Source organism: Pseudopipra pipra, chromosome 1 (genome assembly GCF_036250125.1).
Source record: "Pseudopipra pipra isolate bDixPip1 chromosome 1, bDixPip1.hap1, whole genome shotgun sequence".
NCBI classification, from domain to species: domain Eukaryota; kingdom Metazoa; phylum Chordata; class Aves; order Passeriformes; family Pipridae; genus Pseudopipra; species Pseudopipra pipra.
The window spans coordinates 116,620,814-116,643,647 of NC_087549.1; the positions used below are offsets into that span (position 1 = coordinate 116,620,814).

Here is a 22,834-nt window from a genome sequence, read left to right on the forward strand (position 1 = left end):
TTATATCAAAGTGGTGGAATTACTGTCTCATTTTGATGTGAAAAAGGCTTGGTGAGTATCACAGGCAGATTATAACCTTAAATAGTGCCCAGAAGTGATATGTCTGAAAGAAAAGGTTACGATCCCAAAACTGATTTTTGCAATTCCGTCAACATTATTTGCGTTAAATAAATGTACATATTCCTGCAATATTTGAAATCAGGGTTCAGGACTCGAAAATGAAATTTAATATGCGATTGCTTTCAGTGGTTATCACTGCTGGAGAACTGAAAAAGGCAAAAATAAAGATAGGTGATACAAGCTTACTGTTTTCCAAAGCTCAACAGTTTTGTGAGCAAAATGATCTGATTACAGTATGTTTTTATGATGGAGGTAGTTTTATTTACAGTGCTATATTTGGAATCAGTATACTCAGCCATCTGCATCTATGTATGTGGCAAGTCTAATAGGGATTAAAATTATACCATGCTCTTGTTTGTTTCTTCAGACTTTTACCTTGGGTTTTGGTTTTGTTTTGTTTTTCTGATATAGCATGGAATCTCATTGTTGAATTTTGTTGTATTTTGTTTACTGATATCTTCATGAAAAACTTGGTGAAAGTTTGTGATAACTCAAGAGTCCTTATACCCTTATATTTCAGTTAGCCTGTGGTATTGCTATTGAAAGTAATTAATGCTCTTCCCTTTGTAATCCAAGCTAATGTTGTCTAATCAACATTACGTAATTCAACAAATAGAGCAAAACCTACTGAATTTAAATACTGTACTCTTCTGTTATCTCTGGATGTGCAGCACAGCATATATTTTTGTATCTTTTGAACCTTTTGTAGATCAGAAGGTGAATTTTTGGAAGTAAATTAATTGTATTTTTGAGTCTATACATTTTGCTTTCTGTCAACACTTACGTTGAAGTTATGTTTCTGCTGAATTACCCATTGTTAATTAAGAATAATTTTATCTCTTTGGTTAACAGAAGAAATTGGGACATTATTAGGGTGTTGGCCTTGATGTTTCCATAACAGGTTAGCTGCTTTGATCTGGCTGTGTTGACAGTAAAATTGGGTCTTCTGCTTGGACGTGTAGGAGAAATATGTGTTTGGTTAGACCGTTATCAAATTGGAGGAAGTAACTAGAATTGGTAAATGAAGACAGGCACAGTACTAATGAAAAAAGAGAGGAAAAATAATTAAAAAAGAGAGAAAAATTAAACAATGCAGGGTCACGCAGAACACTGTCACTTTGTTGATGTAATTTATTGCTGTAAACGGAGGTCATGACATCATGCTACAGCTTTCACAGCTCTTCTCGGTTTTATACCATTTTCCTATGGCTCATACAAGCCCAATCCTAGAACATTGCATTCCCTTTTGTGTACTGCTCATTATTTATTGGGGTTTTTTTCTAACCAGAAGAGATTAAACAGGAGAGAGTCCAGGCAGGATTTGGAAAAATAATAGAGTGGGAAAGAAAATTACATTAGCAAAGACTGCAAGGTGTCTGCACATGTCTATTAGCGACCATGTCTGAATTGTCTGAAAGTAGTTGCAAAAGGTAACTGCAAAAAGTGTGTTTTTTAAATTTTAATGAAGAGATCTACTTGTTAGAAGGGATGGATCTAAGACTTTGGTCTGTGTGTGATGGTGGTATCACCTTGTAATTGATTGATAGGAATCTAAGTTGTATAAAGCACCAGCAGCTTTATGTTATGAAATGGTACAACTTTGGTACAATGAGGGATAGGCAGCTACTGAAATCCGCTCTTGTATGATAATTTTTGATAGTAGTGACATGTCCTGGTTTTGAACACTAAATGCCTTTGACCTAATTTAACTCTAGTATAACAACACTGAGAATATGGGCCATTTACATCATGGAAAGAAAAAAGGAAAATATGTTAAATTATTTCCTATTTTTAGTGTATTATTTTTTCTTAATTAAACATTCACAATAATATAAAGCAAGATACAGCAAAAATAGGTTTCTGTTGTATTTGCTTAATGTAAGCATATGTAATCTTGTAAGCCCTGTGTGCCATTTTAGATTTTATTTAATTTTCCCTTTAAGCTTCAGACTGGAAGTTAAAGTGCCCCAAAGGAGTCTTTATTCTAGTTGAAGTGCTCTGATTGCACTGATCTTTTCTTCCTTTTCTTTTTGGTAGTATTTTAAGTTTTGTGGGTTGTGGGGGAAGAAATGCCGTCTTTCCTGTTATGAATATTGGTAGCTAAAGTTCCTTGGTGCCTTTTTAGTGATCTTAGCAATCACCAGTCAGCCAAAAAATGAGGAGGACCTCGCAGAATTGCACATTATGTGTAACCCTGATTCAGAACTGTGTCTGTAGTTTAAGAAACTTGAAGGACAGGTTGTGAGATCTGTGCTGTGGTTGGCCATCTCAATGGCTGTCTGGGGCTTCTCAAAAATATCTGTTTAAAATGTTACAACAACTTTTGAGAAACTTGTGATTTAAAATCACACAATCTCAAAAAGTGAACTGTGACTAACTATATGGAGGTTGTAGATTGGTCAAAGCATGAGAGATTACAATTCAGGACAAATATAGTAGGAGGAGTATACAGGGAAGAAGGGGGGGAAAGCACCCCTGTCTCCATGTCAGAATTACCAGGTTTGGTGTATTTTCTTCTAGTTGCTTGGTACCCCAACTGGGCATCAGTCCCCAAAATGTGATGATCATACCCAGTCTTGAATGAAGGTGTCAGTGCTCTTTCCAAAGAAATCTAATTTGACTATTTCATCCTCATGAAATCTTCAAATATATCCTGACATCCCTAATTTCAGGATGTAGCATGTCAATCAAGAGCATTACTCCTAACATTTGGTCAACACCCATTTAAACTTTCAGTCTGCATGTTTTTTATAATACAGTGGTGTTCACAAAAAAAGCAAGTTAGGTGCCTGTTTTTTCCTATCTTCACATAATTCCTTATTGTCCTTAAATAATTTATTAAATTATTTAAAATTTTTTTTAGAGTCCAGCTTGTTCTACTTTAGTTCTCACAAGGAAACATTTCAGAAGGTTATATGAAAAGTCATGGTTCAAAGTTATAAGGATCACTAGATTCCATTTAATTTTTCTTGTAAAACTGCTGACAAGCTTCACAGGTGTCTGGAAGGCTCTGCAAAATGGCTAGCAGCAAACTGTTTTAGGCAAAATCCTTACAGATGAATAGTGTTTTGAATGGACATAATATAAGCATATTTTTCATAATCTTCAGTCTGCCATTGTACTCCCCTGAGGAATTTTTGTAGCCTAGTGCTGATTTTAGAAATGTATAAGGTAGCATTAGAAATAAGATGCCTATTGAAGTAGCAATAATGAAGAAGAGAGTATTTCACCATCGCTGACGATCATCCGGAAATGAATTCCCCAACAGTAAATTCCCAAAATGCTAGGAAGTCATCTGATAACATAAAATAAAAATGAGCAGTTTGCATCCCTATTATAATTACAGTACTGCTTTCCTGCCTGAATTTTAATATATGGCATTTCAGTGGTCTGCATTGTTTGTAAGGATAGAGTAGTAACCTATCAAGAATGACAAAACTACCATGGTCTGTGTTGTGTCAACCAAATAAAAATCCCTTTTCCATTTGTTCCTGCATATATTTAAGACTGCATTTACCTATTTGTATGCCTGTAAAGGGTGCTTTACAGTCATATGAAAAGAGATGCAGTCTTGCCAAGATCTTCTAACATATTTTTATATAATTACAGCTATTTTCTCTAGTTTTTCTCATTTTTAACACTTTATTAGGACAAATGCACATAAGTGATTCAATTTTTCAGTACTGTCTGTTTGCCCATGTTAGAAATTATTCTTTAACTCTTATGTGTTTGCTTTTTTAAGGATATCATGACTCATTATTTACTCATGGGTAATCATCGCTAGTAAACAGTGCATCTTGTGAGAGCTAATACAGAGCTTTGTGTGTATCATTTAGAAAGAGACCCTTCGATTCAAAAGTTTCTGCCAGCTGTCACCTCCGCAGTTAATATCACCTCATAATATAGAGCTAGTTACAAAATACCAGAAGTAATGTTTGTGTTTAGAGAAACAGGAAAGCTTGCAAATAACCTGGAACTCAGTAACACGTATGACTTCAGGGCTGCAGTAAAATATACCTGGGCATATAATACTACAGATTTCTGTTTTGTGTCTGATATCTTACTGCTATGTTTAGTTGGTATTTTATACTTTTTCAATTAATGAAAACAAGAAAAAATTGGTATAAACCAGAGCACCTTAATTTTGTCATTTTTCTGTTACAATGAGGAAATATACTTTGTATCTATTACCAATTACTTTCCTTAAAATTATATCCTAGGTTTAGATTTTGAATCATTCCTTGGCTGACTAAGTGATGACTCTCTCATTTTGTCTCCTATTTATAAAAGAAGTTAAAAGATTTAGTTCATGAATTTTTCGTACAGACTGCAGATATACTGGTTGGGGCCAAACTCTGTCCTCGGTTACAAGTCAGCGTCGCCATTGAGCTGTCAATGGCAGTGTTGTGAATGTATTTCAGCGTAGTACCAAGTCTTTAATGTTTTGTTTCTTGTGTGTATATAGGGGTAAGAATTAAGGAGATGATAGATAAACTGATTATAAAAACAGATAGGAAATAGAGGTTCATTTTCCAGTCCAACATGCTGCTGCCAGTACTGAAGCAAGAGTAAAGCCATTACTCACTGCCCTGCGGGTGCTGCACCCTGCAATGAATGAGTACCATATTTTAAAATACCTAGTAACATCATGAAAAACTGAAGTTGAAGCAGGAGTTCAGATCTTAATTAATGAAACTGCCTTTCCTCCTTCAGTGCTGCCAGCCAGAAGAATCTGATTATATTTTAAACTTTCCCAAACGGACTTTGTCTTTTCATTTCTTAGGAACTGTCTGAAACCAAGAGTGAGGAAAGGTGTAGCACAGAAGGCAGCTTTATGTGCCTTCATAGCCTGGTTTCAGATTGGTAACATCCCTCTGAAGTTTTACAGTATTTTTTCAACCTCCAAGATTTTCTGCACTTTGAAGTTAAAAACCAAGTTAACCTTTGACCAAGAATTTCAAAATCTCCCTGTAGAAAGCCCTTCCCCTTCTGCTGCCTGATAAATGCAAAACTTTCCTCTGCATATGTAGGACTCAAAACGCCTCTGAAGAAAAGTGGCTTTATTAATTCTGAATTGTGCTTTTTCTGGATAATTCTCTTCAAGAGGAGGCATCTCTCCTAAGTGTTTGAAGCTCTTCCTTCCTTTTTGACCTGAAGAATAGAATAGTGAGCAAGAATAATTAGAGGGAAAAATGTTGGTAGTGCTGTTGTGATGTGAAGACCTTACCTGCAGCTGGGTTCTGCCAGCTAAATGAATATGGCTCTCAGCCTTACTAACTCGAGAACTATCGGATACAAAAGAAGGAAGCAAACCTGAAGAAAACTAAATGGAAATATGCCCTGCCACGTGTTTTTTGTGCTGTAATGAGGAGAACAATCTCTTTGCTCTGAGACAACTTAAGGTTGTTTTTTCCCGTTGCTTGTCTCATTCAACATCTATTTTCTGAAAAAGGGCAGAGCATGGGCTGTTGCTGGTTTCACAGTCCTTTCCAGGTAGTGGGCATAGGCAGTCTTCTCAGCCCCTGTACCAAATTTCAATGGAAAGTGAAGAGTGTTGTCTGGTATGGGGTAGATGGTATATTTTATATTTGAAATTCCAATCACTGCTCCCTGCATGAGCATCTTGAGGTTTCTGAGTGAGTTTGTTAGCAGTTTCATAGATTTCTGTCTTCCTCTTGTAAGGCTTTTACAGACTTTTTTCTGATCCTGTCTCTGCAGAGCTCACAGGCACACTCATGGGTTCTGCTCTGTCCATGGAAAAGTTTTATGTCAGTGGAGAGCCGGGCATCGGTACCTCCTAGGCACGGCACCCCGGGGTGGTCAGTGCAGTAGCACAGCAGCTGCTGTGTCTTACATCCACCACGGTGCTCCCAAAAGAAGGCTTCACGTGGAGGAGGCTTTCCATCAGATGCATAGGGTAGCATCAGTGGCATGGTTCAGCAGATGTGCAGCTCTGAGAGAGAGCAGGAGACTTACAGACTACAACATGGTGTGCAGAGCTGGTTCAATGGTCAGCATCTCTCTTGTACCTGTAGGTAGTCCAACAAGCTCTGCAGTGTTGTCTGTGTGCGTATGCTGAATGCTCTTGCCTCAGACTGGGAAAGTCAGAGATTCCTGCTCATGATCTGGCTCTAAAAGCATCAGGGTAGGACATTTTTAGTGCCCTTTCAGGAGGTGATATGTACCTGGAAGAGGCATTCTTCTAATGCAGGCAGCATTGTTTACTGTGGGATACAAAGTTTGGGAAGGCAGGTGGGGCATGAACTATCTGGTACTACCAGGATAATGCAAGACCGGTCTTTTAAGAGGAATCATAAACATGTTTGGCATATATGCACAATAAAATGTCTCCTGTACAACTCCTTCTTTCAGTGTTGCCTAATCAATTTGGTACGTTGTTTTTGAAGGTTTGATTTCTTTTATGCCTTGTGTCTCCTTCTGGTACTCAGATGTCTGGCTGATGAGGTCTTTTGATGCTATGTGCTGTATTTATAGCCCTTATGAACTTGTCTTGCAAAATCACTAGATTTTAATCACTCACTTCTTTGAGTACTGAATCTTAAATATGCAGACTTCTTGGCACTTAGACAGCTTTATTTGTCTATCAAAATACATTAAAAACAAGTCAGTCTATCGGAGCTGGCTATCTTGAAGGGATTACAGTTAAGATATCAGCTTTATCCAGTGGCAGCACAGAGGTGAATAGCCATAGATGAACAGAAAGACTGGGAAAGAATTAGCTATTAATTTAAGTATCTTGGAGTTATAAACGAATGTTTTAACAGAGCAAGTCTGTCATTATCTGTTTTGCTCTTTTTGTGGACAGTTCCTGATCTCTCTAAGTCTGCTGCTGAATGCCATTTTGAAAATCTTGTCAAGGATAATTGCTGTCACAAAGGTAGATAGATATCACACATTCTGGATGATGCCTGAGTTATGAAACCGGTAATGTCTCTTAACTACCCATTTCCTTTCTTTTTCACTTCTTTTCCTGAAATTTAGAAAAAGAGGTGTTAGGCAATAATGCTGGTAAAATGGATTGACTGTTAGTGATTTTTGAAATTCCATGTTTTCTCTGTGGAGTTTCCTGGATTTTTCTTCACCTTTTAAATTATTTTCTGTGGAGAGTTAAAATTCTTTGAGAGGTTGTTAGACATAGAGTATGAACCATGCTAACTAAACAAAGAACAGTTCCTATTGAAGTCTGTCTGTGTGGCAACATGAGCTCAGAGTGGAAGAAAATAAGAGTTTAAGAAGGAATCTCAAGGATGTGATAAGTCCCCCCTTTTTTGCTACTAAAATACCTTAAAAGTGGAAAGAAAGCTGATTAGGCAGTGTGTTGAAGATAGGCTATATACTGTATAAAAGCACAAGTTTAGCTTTCATCTTACATAATAGACAGGGGGAAATGTCACTCCAGATTATATTAGTTGCACTAAATGCTTGTCTATTAAAAGCAATTGAGGTTTTTTTCCTGCTGGGCTGGCATATAGAGTTGCTGTCTACCATGCTGTAGCATTCAACCAACACAATTTCAGCTATGCTGATTTTTTTCCCCTCTGAAAATTTATGTCTGTCAGTCACTTTACAGAACTTGCTTGGAATTACATATATGAAAGTTGTGTGACAAGGAAGCAGGCTGCTGTCCCACCAGTCTTTGCTTTTCAATGTCTCTTCTCAGGGCAAAGCAGAATTTAAGAATTTTGAAATGTCAATTCTTCAAGTGTTGTACAGGCAAACTGCCATGTATGATAGTTTTACTGGGTAAATTTTTTGTGATTTTGACCCTTAGCATTTATATTCAGTGGTAGAAATATGATATGTTTAGTTTAAACTCTTAGAGGCACAGTGCTTCACGTGGGCTGATGTGGCATATAAACCACCATGTCAAAAAAGTAGACAAGCTTTTCACAGAATCACAAAATATGCCAAGTTGCAAGGGACCCACAAGGATCATCAAGTCCAACTCCTGGTCCAAGAATCACACCATGTGCCTGAGAGTATTGTCCAAATGCTTCTTGAACTCTGTCAGGCTTGGTGCTGTGACCACTTCCCTGGGGAGCCTGTTCCAGTGTCCAACCATGCTGTAGGTGAAGAACCTTTTTCTACTATCCAACCTAAACCTCACTGACACAACTTCAGGCCATTCCCTTGTCCTGTCACTGGTCACCAGAGAGAAGAGATCAGTGTCTGCCCCTTGTAACTGCAGTGATCTTGTAACTGCAATGAGGTCTCCTCTCAGTCTCTTCTCCAGGCCGAACAGACCAGGTGATGCTTTGCCTGGTGCCCCCTAGGACACGGTTGGCCCTCCTGGCTGTCAAGGCACTCCTGACTCATATTCAGCTTGCTGTTGACCAGGACTCCCAGGTCCCTTTCTGTGGCACTGCTTTCCAGCATCTCATTCCCCAGTCTGTACAAACATCCAGGGTTGCCCCATCCCACGTGCAGAATCCGGCACTTTCCCTTGTTGAACTTCATGTGGTTCGTGATTGCCCAGTCCTCTAATTTGTCAAGGTCTCTCTGCAGGGCCTCCCTGCCTTTGAGGGAGTCAACAGCTCCTCCCAGTTTTGTGTCATCTGCAAACTTGCTTAGTATCCCTTCCAGTCCTGTGCCCAAGTTATTTATGAAGCTGTTGAGGGCCTAAGATGGAGCCCTGTGGAACCCCACTAGTGACAGTTCACCAGTCTGATGTTACCCCATTCACTATTACCCTCTATGCTTGACCCATGAGCCAATTGCTCACCCAACAGGTGATGTGGTTATCCAGCTGTGCTGGACATTTTGTCCAGAAGGATCCTGTGAGAGACAGTATCAAAAGCTTTACTGAAATCCAAAAAGATTACATCAGCTGGCTTCCCTTGGTCAACTAAGTGGGTTACCTTATGCTAAAAGGAAATCAGGTTTGATAAGCAGGAATTTCCTCTCATGAAGCCATGCTGGCTGTGATCAATGACTATGTTGTCTTTCAGATGTTCTTCAATACCTCCCAGAATAATCTTCTCCATAACTTTACCAGGCACTGAAGTGAGACTGACAGGCCTGTAGTTTCCACGTTCCTGCTTGCCCTTCTTGAAAATTGGGACAGTATTTGCCAGCTTCCAGTCAGCTGGGACTTCTCTGGATTCCCAAGACTGCTCAAAAACCATTGAGGTTTTGCAATGACATCAGTTAGCTCTTTGAGGATTCTGGGATGAATTCCATCAGACCCCCTAGATTTGTAGGGATCCAGCGGGAGCAGCAGATCCTGCACAATGTCAGAGTTGACTGGGAGTTGATCATTCTTGCAATCATGGTCCTCCAGCTCAGGGCATGGAGACCCCCTTGGTCCATCATCCATGTTGAAGACAGAGGTAAAGAATGTGTTAAACACCTCTGCCTTGTCTTTGTCCCTGTTTGTGAGGTGACCATTCCCATCCTGTAAGAGGTCAATGATATTTCTATAATGCCTATTGCCATTAATGTATTTGAAAAAACTCTTTCTACTGTCACCCACATTTCTGTGTAGCTTCAACTCCAGCTGAACTTCAGCCAGATGAATTTTCTCTGTACAGCAGCAAGGAGCATCTCTGAATTCTTCCCATGTCACCTGACCTTGCTTGCACTGGGCATACACCTTCCTTTTTTGTCTTATTTCCAAGAGAAGATCCCTGCGCAGCTAGGTCAGCCTTCTGCCTCACCTGCTTGACTTCCAACATTTGGAAATGCTGTTCCTGTGCCCTCAGCAGCTGATGTTTGAAAAGTGACCAGCACTGATGGACCCACCCGCGCACCTGCAAAAACATTTTTGTAGGAGACCTTATTTACTAATTCCCTGAGCAGCCTGACGTGTACTCGACTTATGTCCAGAGTTGAGGTTTTGCTGGCACTTTTCCTCCTGCCAACAGAGATTTTAAACTCGATTGCTTTGTGGTCGCTGTGGCCAAGATAGCCACCAATCTCCAGTTTGCTCATGAAATCCACTCTGTTGACAGGCAGCAGATCAAGAAGAGCATCTTTCTGAGTCAACTCCCTTAGGACCTGTTCCATAAAGTTGTCATCCAGGTTTTTTAGGAATCTTCAGGTTGTACCACCTGTGTGATACTCCCAGTTGATATCTGGCAAGTTGAAGTCCACCATAAGGACAAGAGCACTTGATTTAGACATATCTCTTAGTTCCTCAAAGAATAGTTTCTTGGTGAAATCATCCTGGCTGGGAGGTCTATAGCAGACTCCCACAATGACATCCCCTTTATTTGTTTGCCCCTTGATTCTTGCCCAGAGACTCTAAACTGTTCCATTGCCAACTGTGAGCTCCATACATTCTAAGCCTTCTCTTACATGCCGTGCCACCCCTCTTCTGCCCTGCCTCTCCCTCCTGAAGTGCCTGTAATCATCCAACAGGGCACTGCAGTCACAGATCTCATCCCACCAGGTTACACTTATGCCAGTGATGTCAAATCTCTGGGACTGGGCCAGAGCTCTTGTTTGTTCCTCATGCTGTGTGCATTAGTAGAAACATTTCAGGTGTAGGTACCTTGAAGCCAACCCTGCGTGAGGCAGATTGAGGGATCCCATTAGTGCTCATTTCTTTTTGTTACTGCTATTAGATTTTTCTTCTAAAATACAGGCAGAAGTTGTTTGTGAGAAATCAAAAATACTTTTTATTTCCTCCATTTATGAAGAAGGCTTATTTTCGTGGGTTTTGTTTGTTTGTTTGTTTTTTAACTTGTCAGTTGAAAGCCTTGCCTGTGGTGTTTCGTTTTGTTTTACAAAAGAAACCAACCAGTGAGCTTTCATTTTTTCCAAACTATGGTGCTACTCTGATAATAGTTAAGGAATTTATTTTTTGCTGGGTTTTGATACTAGATGTAGGATCTTAGACTTTCAAAAATGACTCATGATTTGGCATAAGGCCATTTTAGAGTGCATAACCTAAAACATCAGAAAGATGGTATTCAGTTCTTACTGGAAACAAGGTTTTATTAAAGACATTTTGGTTTGTCAGAGAAATGGCCAGGCATCCAAAATCACCAGCTGTATGTGCAAACAGAGCTTATTAGATTTCCTTTCAGACCGTGTTTGAAAGATATTCATAATTCAAAAAGGTGAAAAGATTAAAATCAGACAAATTTTTACTTCTATCTGTAGTTACATAATACAATGTAATGTGATGATACTATAATTTATGATATAATGTAATTTATTATAAAACAAATGTATTACTGCCTGTATTATTGCAAGGGGAAGGCAAGCAGGAATAACTGATGGCTAAAGAACATGTTAGAACCCTCTGTAATTTTCTCTTTACAGCCCTTAAAACACTGATTTTGTGGGTGTTTGATAGAATCACAAAATTAGAGAATGGTTTGGGTTGGAAAGGACCTGCTGTGGGTAAAGACACCTTCCACTAGACCAGGTTGCTCAAGTCCTCATCCAGCCTTGCCTTGAATATGTCCAGGGATGGGGCACCCAGAACTTCTCTGGGCAACCTTTTCCAGTGCCTCACCACCCTCACAGTAAAGAATTTCTTCCTAATAATTAATCTAAGTCTGCTGTCTTTCAGCTTAAGGCCATTCCGCCTTATCCTGTCACTGCATGTCCATGTAAAAGTCCCTCTCCAGGTCTCTTGTAGACTCTCTTCAGGTGCTGCAAGGTGCTCTAAGGTCACGCTGGAGCCGTCTCTTTTCTTGGCTGAACGACCTCAATTCCCTCTGTCTTCATAGGAGAGGTGCTCCAGCCCTGTGATTGCCTTCACGGCCCTCCTCTGGACTTGCTCCAGCAGGTCCACGTCCTTCTGCTGGGGGTCCCAGAGCTGGATGCAGTACTCCAGGTGGGGTCTCACAACAGCAGAGTAGGGAAAGAGAATCACCTCCCTTGACTTGCTGGTCACACTGCTTTGGATGCAGCCAAGGATACAGTTGGCTTTCTGGGCTGCAAGTGCACATTGCTGACTTGTGTCCAGCTCTTCATCCACCAACACCTCCAAATCTTTCTCCTCAGGGCTGCTCTCTATCCTTTCTCCACCCACCCTGTATTTGAGCTTGGGATTGCGCCAACACTAGTGCAGGATCTTGCACATGGCCTTGTTAAACTTGATAAGTATTGCACAGGCCCACCTCTCAAGCCTGTCAAGGTCCCTTTGGGTGCTATCTCTTCCCTCCAGTGTGTTGATTACACCACACAGTTTGGTGTCATCAGGAGGTTTGCTGAGGGTCCACTCAATCCCAACAAACATGCTAAACAATGTTGCTTTTTCCATTACAAAGAGGTGATTAGGCCAGAGCAAACGATGGTTTCTGAGTCTGTGATTCTTGGGGCTGCAGTGGGGCCAGACAGCAGGAAAGAAGTTGCTGAATGGCCTGACATAAAAGAAGTAACTGAATCTTATGGAGCAAAATGTAAAACCTAGCAAGGGCTCTCAAAACAGCAGCACCAAAATCAAAAGTGCCATCGAATGACAATTTATGTATTGATAGAAAGAAAAAACGGAGTGCTGTGTTTATTCCTGGCAAAGAAACATTTTTCAGATTTTTGGCATCAGTGAGGATAATCTGAATCAGTACCTTGTCACCAAAATGCATGTACGAAGACAGTCCGTAAGCATGACCTCGTTGGTGTGTTTCATTCCCAAACACTGGCCATTTCTCTTCACTGCTAAAACAATGGGGAAAATAATTTGAACATCATAAATAAAAAGATCTGATTTCAAATAGATGAGATTGTCACAGTCGTATTTTGTGTTTAATGCATAGCATAAAATGGAAATTAAAAAATTATTTAGAAATTCACCATGGATGTATCCTGTGCGACAGGTTTTCACTTCATTGTTGTTTTGAGTGAAGAAAGCAGGTACAGAATAGGAAGAAATCTAGAATAGTTCCATGAAACAAGCAGCTGCTCATCAAAATAACCTGATAATAACTGTCAGCATTCAGTGGAAGATGTGTTCATAGTTAATCATTTTGATTCTTCATCGGTGAGGAAACCACAGAGTATTCTGTCCAAGTTTTTAAAGATGCCATCCAAAATGCCGTCCAAGATTTTGATTAAAACAGAGTATGCCTTTTGCACAATGAGTTGTTATGGCTGGATCTAATTAACAATGAACAATTGGAACCACAGAAGAACAAAATAAAATAATGATTCGGATAAGTTATAGAGCTTTTCCATGACGTAGTCCATATGACCAATCCCAAATACAAAAGTCATAGATTGTTGTTTTTTTTAATTTCAGGATCCAACACAAAAGTTGAAATATTATATATAACAAAAGCTCTTCTGTTTTTTAAAATTAAAAATGCAGATTTATGATTCATTGTAGCTTCGCTGCAATATTCACTTGCTTTGTCATAGAATCATAGAATATCCTGAGCTGGACTTTTTTTTTTGTCATATATTGCACTAGTAACTGTTTCAGTGTGTTCAACTGTAACCCTAAAAATCCAATACAGAATTGCTTGCTATTACACCAATAATCAATTGTTTACAAAATCTAAATTGTTTACAAAATCAGTTGTTTACAAAATCTATCATAGATTTATCAAAATCTATGATAGTGAATTACTGATCTTAGAGAAGATGTTTGGGAAAGTAATTCCAGGTTTTTTTACTGTAGTTTCTTGAATAATGGTCAGATTCTCCCATTCTAATTTACCAAGAAGCCAGTAAGATCAAAAGGATCTCAGGATAAATTTATACAAAATGTTTTGACTTTATTTGTGATTCCCAGCTCAATGTTTTATTTTGAGGAGATGTAGAAATCTTCCTGACTTAACAAGAACAGAAACTATAGTGGCAATTGATAACTAAATAACCAGTGTGCACCATATTGTAAAATAACTTCTCAGCTACGTTCTGCTCAGGGAATATATTGAAGTGAAACCTAACCTAACATCCTCTTTAATTCAGATGGTGGGATGCTTGAAGTCATCTTTTTTGTGTTTCCTCACTTCTGGGACAAGCTGGCTGGCAGTTTGGTTCAAAGCATCCTCAGGGCACAACGTTAACTGGTATGCGTCCCCTGGGGAATGCTGTGCAACCAGCCACAGGTCTCTGGTGCACAGGGAACACCTGTCCTCAGGAAGCTGCTGGTAGAACGGGAAATCCAGAATACTGGCTGTATCCCCCATGCATTGAGGCATCCCATTCCTGTGCATCCAAGTGCCTTTCATGACTAGATGGACCAGTGCAAAGGCAAGAATATGGTCGTTGTCCTCAGTGGTGTGTTACTTACATTGTCCTTCGTGTGCAGGTGTCCTTATGGTAGCCTGATCCACAGCCGGAGTGGGCTCATCGATCAGTGGTTCTGCTTGTGCTTGTTGTGCAACAAACTGTGCAGCTTCTTGGTGTTGGCTGGTGGGGACGGCACGCACCACCTTTTGGTCTCTGCTCCCATTTCATTGCCAAGGTTTGCAGCAGCTGACGTGCTTTGGCTGGTTGCTGGAGTACATCACCTACCTTTAGTGTGTTTTGTTTTGGGCTCAAAGTTTGCTGTGCTCGTTCATCATAATTTGCTGACCGTAAAACAGGTATATGCTATCAACTTCAGCCTACGTAGGAGAGCTTGGCAGAGTCTGCAGGCATCCTTTAGGGATGACAAGCATTTTGAATCCTTTTTATGGTAACATTATAAAAGGGTCCTTAGTGTAAGTGGTGATAATGCTCAGAGGATTTCTTTAAAAAAGTTATTTTGAGTGTAGTATTTCTTTTAATATATCCTTATGCATAAACTCTCTTGCTGTAATTACAGCTTGGTAAATCCCCATTATTTGTTCTCTCTTTATAACAAAGGATTTGTCTGTTAAGTTACAATTGCAAATACCTCATAAACCTGGCAGCTGAATATTATCCGTCATATACTGGGGGAAGAAAGCAGCAAATACCACGATCTTTCTAAAAATACAGACGTGTAAATGAAGCCTTTTTTTATGGAGCATCCAAAGTGGGGAAAATACCACTTTCCTCTTTCCTGCTGGTTGTGCATTCAAAGGTTTTCAATGTGCATGAATGCAGTTTTGAATTTGAGTACTTTGATAGATTTTTTTAATTCTGATTTCATTTGGTAGAAATAAACATAAAAAATAATTCCAGTGGATTGGCTTTGATACATTGCTACATAGTTCCTAAACAAATGTCTAAATCTGTCAGTTTGTCTCTTAATTGGAGTTTAGCCCAAATCCACCTTTCAAAAAAACTGGGAGCTTCAGCATGCTTGACCTTAGCTCCACAAAATAACGCAAATATAATTTCTTAAGGCTTTTATCCTGTTAGCTTAGCCAGAAAACCTTGATTCAACAATATTTTGTATTTAGTCATAGTTGGTTATCACTAGCAAATTATGTCATTGTCACTAAGAGTGTTTTCCACCACATCTTCGCAGAAGATGAAGTTAGGCAGCTGCAGACACTACTGAAATATACCTTTGTTTCAGTGAAGGTTTATGTTTGCTCTATATACTGGGCATAGGGAGACGATTTCCAGTTTTAGAAATATTAGTATTAGAAATACCAGTTTCTGTTTCATTGTCTGTTTCTTACATAGGGAACCAAAACTGCCATGTGAAAAGCACTTCCCTGCAGAATTGCTGCCTGATGATCATGCAGCATTTTTGTCCAATATACCTTAAAATCTTTACAGAACCATAAATAAGAAGAAATTACTCTTCTCTTTAAGCTTGCTTCCACTGACTTTCATATGTCAGATTTCCATTTTATTTATTCTTTGGGTATTTATCGTATCTTTCAAAATGTATGTGAACTTAAGGACATATTTCTTGCTCAAATCATGCAGTCTGTGCCACAGTTCTCAACTGCTTTGGGACAATTTACTGGGACATGTGCTATACTTAGGACTTAAATGAAGGCATGTGCCATACAGGTAGGAAAAAAGTAGAAGAAAGAAATGTAACAAAAAAAGATCCTAAAATCAAAGACAAAGCAGTTAATACACCACAGACCAGTTCACCATATTTTTCCATCGTTAGACGCATTTATTAAACCTCTGCTTTTATAGAATTTGATTTAATTTTGGGTGGAATTACCATGACAGCTGCACTCCTGTGTGCAGGTATAATGGTTGTCATCCACCATCCCAAGGACAACAGAGCACCACCAACTTAGTTATTACAAAAAGCAGTGGGGGAAAAAAATACATGTTCTGAATGTGTCATGAGTTGGTGACAGCCTGCCTTTATGTTCTGGGATGTGTTGGATTGCTACTGACACCCTGAAAAAGATAACATAACAAAGTCTGTCATGTTTTATTCCAAGAATCAATAATGAACTTCACTGGCTGGAGATATTATGCAGTAATACTTACTGTATATTTGTCCTTGAATATACTAGTTTTTTTTAGTTCAGCCATCCCATAGAAGAAAACTAGGGACAATTAAGTCAACAGTAATCATTCTCATGTCAGTGGGGTAATTATAAGCAGAAAAATATGTGCTTTCCGATAAAAGGTTTGAAGGTCCAAAGTCTGATCTCTGCTGTAGTTTATGCTTACTCAGACATACAGACAATGATTAAAATCAGGCATCTGGTGTAAAACAATCTCAATCTAAGGATGATTGAATGGATGATGAAACCTCGTTTGGCTGTCTCAGCTTGTTTGCTCCCTGGGTTCCTCTTCAGTAAGCTGGAGGAAGAGACGAGAAAATTCCAGGGTGCTGTTTGTACCATCAGTCTCAGAAGTAGTGACTTCCACCGATAACTGCAGTATACGGATAAACACGTGTGGGGTGTACACCTCTGAGTTCGCAATACGTTGCATGTAAAGCCTGAAGGTTCCCCTCAGATTTGACTATTAGTTAGGGTTCTTTTAAATTTTGGGCAATAGTCAGAAAGGTGATGAACATCAGTAGTTCAAAAATATGTATGAAGGCCTGTTTTCAACATCCTGATGCTTTTTGCAATTGAGTTTTTGGTCCTAGGCAAGGTTTTCAAGTCTAACGTGAATGCAAGGATTCTTGGTGGCTATGGTGTGCATCATTTTACTTTCAGTGGCACTGGGCCAGGCCCTACAGAGATGAAATCCTTAAATATCTTTCAGAGGAAGAAAATAATTTGGTTTAGGGCATATGATTATGTTATACACAGAGAGAATAGCTGCCCTTTTCTGGAATCTGCTTTAGTTCTCTTGAATTCAATAAACTCTTTCATTGCAACAATAAAGTTTTCCTTTTACTGGCATAAATAATGTATTTTTTTATAAAAAATAGAGAAATAAGTTTGAAGATTTTAAACAATTATGTTTGGTACAGTTTTTATTTTAAAAGTAAATTAATTTATCTTTGTCCTTTTTGAAGTCAAGGAGAATTATGGCATTAACACTGATAATGTTAATACAATGTACTGTAATAGAACTTGAAGGTGTACTTGCCAAAGTGTATTTTAATCTTGTTAATTCTTCATTAAAACAGAGAATTGTAATGGAAATGCTGGCAAAACAGGACTGCAGACATTACTGTCTGTGGACTCATCATTTACTGGAGAAGATAATAGCTTCTGGACAGCTTATTTGTAGCATTTTCGGTAAAGCAGCTGTGAGTTTTTATTCTCTAGGGTGGTCTCAACAAGCATACAGCGGTAGCAATGGTAATTTTTGTTTTCTCATTATTTCACCTCTGCACAGTTGGGCCAAGCTACCTGGCTAAAATTTAAGACTTCTTAGACCCAGAAGAAGGGCTAGCTTCCAAAAAATCATTGAAGTTCCTGATTTCTAGGACAGCCAGTCATTAAGAGCAATAATAAATGGTGATGCTTTTTTGGGCATTTTCTCGGGGAGCAGGACATGTGAGGTGGTGGCTCTGTGACTGGTCATGGTGATGGGGCAGCAGAGCACAGAGCACATATTCCTCTTGCATTTGGCAGTCATACATAGGCATGTATAGCTGTGGGTGGGGTTATGTGCGTTTTTTTGGCAACAGTGGTTAATTTTTAATCTGTATGTATGCTTTATCTGGAACTATTTTATGAGTTTTCTGCCTTCCGGCTATGATCTTGTCTTTGCTGTCCAATCTAAACACTGGCTTTTTCTACTCTTTTATCCTGCAGAGAGCATATACCCGCATCACGATTGTGATTAGCATTGTACTGGTAGTAAACATTCTCAGGATGCATCCCTAGGTCTCAGAGTCCAGGCTATGCACACAGGCCTGTCTGCTGCCTTGCAGCACTGCCCAGTCCAAGGCATGCTTTGCAGAGCTCCAGAAATGAGAATGCCTGTCACAGATTAGACTTTGGCATGCTGCAGTCATGGCTTTTCACTCTACAGAGTGCATGGCACAACTTGCTAACTACTGCAAGTACTGGAACTGTGAAATCAAATGGCCTTGAGTCAAGACTGGTGTGGCAGGAAGAATTAAGTTACCTTTCTGTGCCAGCAGATTTCATTGCATCTTGAGGAAGAGCTTTGCTGAGGGAGGTCAGTGAGATTTTCTCTGATTTTTTTTTTTCTTTTTCCCCCCTCACATGCATTTTAATTCTTACTGGGAGCTTCTAAACAGCAGAACTGAAAGCCAAACTTACTGGTGTGTCTTTAAGAATGAATTTATCTCCTAGTCAGGATTGTTGGTTCCCCACCCCTTTCTTTTTCCTTCCTTGGCTCTGAGGGAATGAGAACTCTGTGGCTTTTTCAGGTCTGGGTGGCTTTTTGTCATCTTTTGTGAAAAAGGAAATTGTAGTTACTTTACTCAGTCAGTCTCTTTGTGGACCGCTGAACGTCAGAGGATTCTGCAGGGGCTACAAAAGTAAACTGAAACAAATTCTGGGTGGTTGTGAATCGGTCTAGAGAACTGAATAGATTTTTGTCTTTTGGTAACTTTAGGTTGTTTTTTTCTAAATGAAGATGTCTGTGATGGGTGTCAGGAGCCTGAAAATAAGTCTTAATAGGATGAATAGGATTTTTTTGGATAAGAAGAAAATGTTAAGAAAACTAGTGCTCTCATCCCTGATCTGATATCTGCTCAAAGACGTAGGCAAAATATGTAGTTTAAATTTTCTCAAGTGCACCTGGATGTCTTTTCTCCCACTGCATACTGGATAAGTGCTGGATCATTTGGAAATAACTTGTTTTAGCTAATTGGGTGTATTCATTATAGGGATCAACCCCCTATTTTAGTTAATGGCAAGACGTGTTTCTGTATCTGCAGTTTTGCAGTTTCTACATCTTCAGTTTTGCAGTTTCCGCTGAACAGAAGAGGTGAAATAATGATGACTGAAACAAAAAGGAACATTTTTATGTGTACAACTCCATGCCCTCAGGAATTTTCTAAATGTGGCAAAGGAGGAAATTTATTCTGCTGTCCGATCATTTTGGCAATATTGATTTTCTGTGGTCCGATGAGTCAGTGGTGAATCTTCTTTGAGAAGAATCATGAATAGCATCAATACCTTGTTGAATTTACGCAGCCTGTTGTCACTGAGTGTGGACAGTTGTCTGCTTGGTTTAACTTAATGGTACTGATGTGCCTTTGAGGCAGTCTGCTAGAATCCTTCCAGAGTCTGTCCAGAGTTAACACATTTGGTGACTGGCAGCAAGTATAGATTTTACTGTAAAGAGGCATATGCTTAGAAAAATGACACATCTGAATATTGCAACGAAAATGTCTTGATTTTTTTTTTTTTTGGTAATGCTCTCCCCCTCCATCTAAGCAAGGAGGCATTAAGCATGAAGTACAAGCAATAAACAGGAAGTATCATATTTTTATTTGAAAGTGTAGAGCCCACACTTTCGAAAGAGTGAAACTCTTTGCGAAGGTGTCAGAGGTGGATAAACAGGAAACCGGACAAGTCTTCTGCAGGGACCATTGAACTCTTGGAACCTCACTTACCCACTGTGGTTTCGGGCACACTGGGGTGGGGGATATCTCCACTTGGATAGAAGCCAGATCATCTGAAGACAGAAGCTTCCTGCTACCTGATGGAGAACAGTAGTGGGTCCTCATGAGCAAATGTCTGCTGAGACCATCAAGCTAGAGAGGCAGCAGGGCCCGTGAGAACCTATGATGGGAGGTGCTGATGGCCCTCATTATAGCTTGTCCTGTTATCAACAGCTAGATCAGATAAGGAAAACTTATGCAAATCGTTTCTTGAAGCATGCTAGGGGTTTTTTCTTTATGGGAGTCACAAACCCTGCCAAAGTAAGCTTTCATTCTTCTTTAAAATTATGTAGGATGCACTAAATATGCTTCAAAGCAGCTTGTGCTGTGTGTGTAGCATGGAAATACTGTGCTTTAAAAGCTGTGGATCTTGTCACAAGTCCAGGATGACTTTTAGTCTTCTTCAGACTTGCCTCTGTACCTGCTTTATGATTAAAACAAGACTCTCCTGTAAGATACTCCTTTCCCTTCCCAGAAAGAACCATTCTGGTCCCATAAATTTTGTGCTGTGGACCACTGTAGTATTGTGACAGGTGAGTAATAAAGAATCAGAGATGTAATACGTCCTCAGTTGCACTCTGTCTCGCTTCAATGGGTGTTTTGCATGAGAAAAGTAAGAAGGATTTAGCCCGTGCTGTAATAAATCCCACTCAATCCTATTGAAACCCTGCGTAGCATCCAGTGATAAAATACCTACTGATTCTGTCCCTTGATTACAGCAAAATCTTTCTTAAATTACCTCTTGTGGGTTACCCACACCTAAAGCCAGATAGGTAAATGTGAACGAATCTGGTGCTGATGAATGTTTTTAATAGCTGATTGTTAGAAGGAGCTGTAGAAAATTAAACCCATGAGGGTTTTATATATTTTACTAAGTAATTAAATGACCTTATAGTTATTCTTTTTCCTTTAAAGGTGCACATGTGCAGATACTCCATTATGGGAAATCAGACATTGTAAATGTCAGTCAGCTCTCATGAGCTGACTCATAAAAATGGGATCTCATGCCTTTTCTCAAAACGGGTCATTTATCTCATGATTTTCTGCACTCCAGGAATGTCCCTCTTTCAGCTCACCTGTTACATTTCTGAAATAGTCTCATTTGGTAGGTCTCTCATAAAATATCAGGTGACCATACTGTAAATTGAGGGAAGAGGCACTTCTGCTATTGACTTAAGCTTTGCTTCACTCAGATTGACAGATTCATTTCTAGAAGACTATTATTAACCCCTCTGTCCCTCAAATCACAGTATTTTCATTGCAGAGCAAAGAATTAATCTCTTCAACCATTGTGTTGATCACGTGCTTTGAGGCCAAGCTTCGAATTCGTCCTTGGCAAAGATGAACAAGGTCTCTCCTTGTTTTCCCTTCATCTGTAAATCTCTAACCATACTGACTGATGGCTAATGAAGTGTACAGAAAGTGCTAGAGGTTGAGATGCTTCGCCTGTGACTCAGCATGATTTTCTCTGCTTTACAACAAATACTGCTAATAATTGTCAGATTTTATTAGACTTGGCTTTTTGTTTTCTATTTCATGCTGTGTATTATGCTAATTTAGAAAATGAAATAAGAAAAACTGTGATTTTGTTCTTGCATACATTAGTGGCAAAAATACCCATTTGCTTCAGAATTACCAGAATCCAATTCCCAATTATAACACCGATGCCTGCAAATAGTTCTCCCCAGTTGTAAAGGGCTGAACAAAACTCACAAGAAAATGAAAGGTTAATTAATATTTGTGCAGGCCTCAACATTCATTGATTGTTCTGAGTCATGCCTGAACTTTTTCAGAATAGTCTTAAAGCTTTTTTTGGTTTTTTTTTTGATTTTGCCATGTACGTTGGTAAGTTGTTGACAAATGTGTCATATAGAGTGGCTTAGCTGAAGCAGGTGTTTAATGAAATGGCTTGATGCTTTCATTCTTCTAAACCACCACTGACCTTACGTGTTTGGGGGTTAGGCAGAAAATAGCTACTTCTAAAAAACCTTTCCAGGCTGGGAAACTCTGTGAATGGGCATACTGCTGTGTAAACCCATCTTATAATAAATAATATGAAATGTCCAATAAAAATAATGGCAATACAAATGCTGGTTATAAAATACAGCTTGCAGTGAAAATAAACCTATCGAGTGTGCCTAATCAGCCTGCAGTTTGGATGATGAATTGGTGAGATCAGTTGTTTGTATTGATATTCTCAAAGCATTTTAAATGTTTTTTTCAGCATAGTAAGATGGCAAGTAAATAAAGGCCTCCACCCCAGAGTATTGAGAATGATCAGCTCTCCAAAATAATGGAGACTTATTTCAGTTACATAAAAAGAACCCCATAGTTTTGGTGTTAATTGAAGTGAAACTAAAATAATAACTTAATAAAGTACTTCTTATCAAATGGATCTTTAATACAGATTTCTTTACTCTTTTCAGTGAATGAACAGAAAATGAAGCTCTAATAAGGTAAGATTTTTTTTTTTAATTCAACTTTAGTAAGATATTCAAGTTAATTTGAGGTAATTTTAACAAATATGCTCGGCATTTCAGAGTAGACCCTAGATATAGTGTGGGTCAGTATGTCAAAGCACAAATAGGAAAGGATGCAGTATCAAAGAATGAGTCTAACACTGAACTTTTTTTTGTTGTTGTTACTAAGCTACTCTTTGGTCTTTTAAACAAAATAAGATACTTGCATAGATTTGAAAACTTCTTTTTGCCTATAAGGAATTTACAGGTAATTATTTTTCAGCAGATGTTATAGTTTTCACTACTCAGTCAGTGAAAATCTTCACTTTTTTCGCAGTTTGAAAATGAAATTTTAGAGTATATGCTGTTAAAATAGATTTTTGGGTCATAGATTTTT

General features: G+C 39.0%; 1 protein-coding gene across 8 annotated transcripts in view; it reads left to right on the top strand.

Annotated features, from left to right (window-relative positions):
• THRB (thyroid hormone receptor beta) overlaps positions 1 to 22,834 on the top strand; it is a 169,632-nt gene that overhangs the window by 19,501 nt on the left and 127,297 nt on the right. For 6 of the 8 annotated variants that reach the window (XM_064672943.1, XM_064672970.1, XM_064672933.1 and 3 more), the window contains exon 2: positions 22,405 to 22,434. The exons of the other annotated variants lie outside the window; for them this stretch is intronic. The gene's annotated coding sequence lies outside the window, so the exon portion shown is untranslated. The remainder of the gene's footprint in view (positions 1 to 22,404; positions 22,435 to 22,834) is intronic. 8 annotated transcript variants of the gene reach the window in all.